This window comes from Primulina tabacum, chromosome 11, assembly GCF_025594145.1.
Source record: "Primulina tabacum isolate GXHZ01 chromosome 11, ASM2559414v2, whole genome shotgun sequence".
Lineage (NCBI taxonomy): Eukaryota > Viridiplantae > Streptophyta > Magnoliopsida > Lamiales > Gesneriaceae > Primulina > Primulina tabacum.
The window spans coordinates 32280870-32283592 of NC_134560.1; the positions used below are offsets into that span (position 1 = coordinate 32280870).

Sequence of the window (2723 nt, forward strand, 5' to 3'; positions counted from 1 at the left end):
TGTATTCAGTGTTGTATTGTTTTAAATATGTTTTAATTTCAAGTGTTTTGACTTATTTGACTTGATTTAGTAATTATACTTATGTTTTTTCATTACTATAACTTTAGTCCGTAAATTTATTAATAAAAGACTAATAAATCATATACACTACATTCCACATTTTTAAAAAATCAATAATAGATTGTATACACTATTCCAATACAAATGTTGCAGCAACAACTTCAAATTAAAATAAAAAAATAGAAAAACATACAACAATACGACTTAAGTAATTGTGCATCTCGAAATAAATAGTTAATGATGATGGTAACGATGTCCCCCAGTTCCACACGGTGGTCTTCTAATTACTCTATGTCCACGACCTAACATCTCTTCAGCATCTCCATGCGTACGTGTTTGGGCTGAAGATGTACTGGAATCGGTAATGTTCCCACCAACCTCATACCCTTCTGTCTCATAATATTGTTGAAATGGTATGGGCGACGTGTTAAATGTAGGGCGACTCTCATTCATATCCCGGTCGAAAGTCACTTTGTAAAAATTATATAAAACTACCGACAAATGGAGTGTAGTAACCATAGTCATACGATGGAAAGCTTGAAACCACATGCGGGGTAGTGTATGCCATATTTGAAGATGATGGTCCGGGTTCAAACTCATTTCGTGTCCACATCGGTGAAGTTTGCACATGAGCTGGGCGTGTCTGTGACATAGATGCATATGTTATGTAACATATATTTAATACAATAAATTATATATACGTACATATGTAGATAAATTGAACATTGTCTTACGATAAATTGTCGGTAGTTTGTATCAACAGGATGGTAGCCAATGATGTTAGAAGGTACCACTGTCAGCGAGAGAAATATTTGTGAAATACGATGATACCAACCAATATAGTCTACTGTGATGCTGGGTGTACCGGGTATGACATAATCCCCACCAATCACAAAATTATATCTGTCATTCCACATTTCTACAAAATCTTTGTGATACGTCGCCCAATCACAATTGTTCCGGCCTTGTCTCGTCAATTTATGGAAATTATCGAAGTTATTAGCATGTGATGGAATACCCTGACTAGGGATGTAATCGAGTCGAGCCGAGCCAAACTCTTGGATGTTTGAGCTTGGTTCGTTTATAATCGAGCCGAGCTCGAGCTTTATTTAAAGAATATATGCATGGCTCACGAGCTTATTCAAGCCTTTATCGAGCCTAAACAAGCTTAATAAATATGAATTATACATTTAAATTTTCATTAAATTAATTAAAAAGTAGATTATATATTTAAAGAAAAATATATTATTCTTATTAAAATTTGTAAATGTATTATAATAAATAAATTTAATAGATTTTTCTATATATTTCATAAATAATATGCAAAATCAATAAATCAATTATCAAAACTATTATTTTTTCATCTAAAAGATTACTCATGAACTTATCAACGAACATGTTCACGAGCTAACGAGCCGAATACTGTAAAGCTTGAGTTGGTTTGTTTATCTTAACGAGCCTCATTAAACGAGCTTTTATCGAATCGAGCTTCGAATAGCTCACAAACGATTTGGTTCGTTTATATCCCTAACCCTGACACATTCCAAATTGTCGAAGACACCGCTGTGGTCTATGCATCTCAACTATATGAAAATTGATCAATGCACGTCCTGATCGACATAAATGAATTCTATTTCCATCAAGAATTCTAGCAACCTCCGGGTGACTCCATATCATAAACTGTCCATAGAAACTGTAGCAAATAAAATAAAAAATTTATTATCAAGTTGATAATATAACATTCAAACTGAATTTTTTAAAAAAATTCAAGTTTTAAACAACTAATTTATGTATCTACCTGTCCTTCTACTATCCTGTCAAACATATATCTCATTATACGGACCGAATGATGGGCTGTGTGTGTCCAAGAGAATCCACGTCTCCACCTGCAATTTATAAAAGTACACAATACAGTCATTAAAAGTACATAACAAAATAATAATAAAGAAGCACATCAATTCTGATTAGTACCATGCACCGTATGGTGGGAATGGTAGGCCCTGAAGCACATCTGCAGCCTGCTCTTCTGAAATAGATACTTGTTGCGCTCTATCAGAACAAAGAAGAGTAATTCTAGATCATACCCAAATCTGCAATAACATACAACAGAAATTTTCAAATCATAAGAAAAATAAAGTACAACAAATACAAGGACCGTATAAGTGTAAAAATACCTGCAATATCTGAATCAGGCCCACACAAATCGATCTTTAATCCCATTGATGTGTCGCACAGCTCTCTGTAAAGATATGCCAACACAGCAGAACCCCAGCTAAACCTATTCACCATTTCTATGCTCTAAAGAAACTGCAAATACATAAGTTTTACAGCAGCACATTCTGAGTCCGGAAACATACAGCCACCAATGATCATTAATGCAACACAACGGTAATATTGTTCCACGTCCTCTTCAGTGCTTTGATCATTAATCATATTATTTAGGCAATGGTTTAGCAAAACGGTCAGATAAAGATGTGCGTAAAACCCAACCAAGTTGTGCAGCGCTATTGTAAGTATTTTTGTTGTACACAGTATCTACACCAGTCATGGTCATGCCATCAATATTCAACCCCCAAATAAGGACAACGTCCTGTAGGGTGATTGTTGCCTCGTCGACTGTAAGGTGAAATGTGTGTATCTCACGATGCCATCTCTCAACGATG

General features: G+C 34.7%; 1 long non-coding RNA gene across 1 annotated transcript; it reads right to left on the bottom strand.

The window, feature by feature from the left end:
- Positions 1 to 1678: 1678 nt before the first annotated feature.
- LOC142518909 (uncharacterized) lies at positions 1679 to 2157 on the bottom strand. The gene is made up of 3 exons (XR_012813669.1): positions 2032 to 2157; positions 1859 to 1946; positions 1679 to 1753 (listed from the first exon to the last, which is right to left on the bottom strand). It is a non-coding gene; the product is annotated as an uncharacterized LOC142518909 (long non-coding RNA).
- Positions 2158 to 2723: the final 566 nt, after the last annotated feature.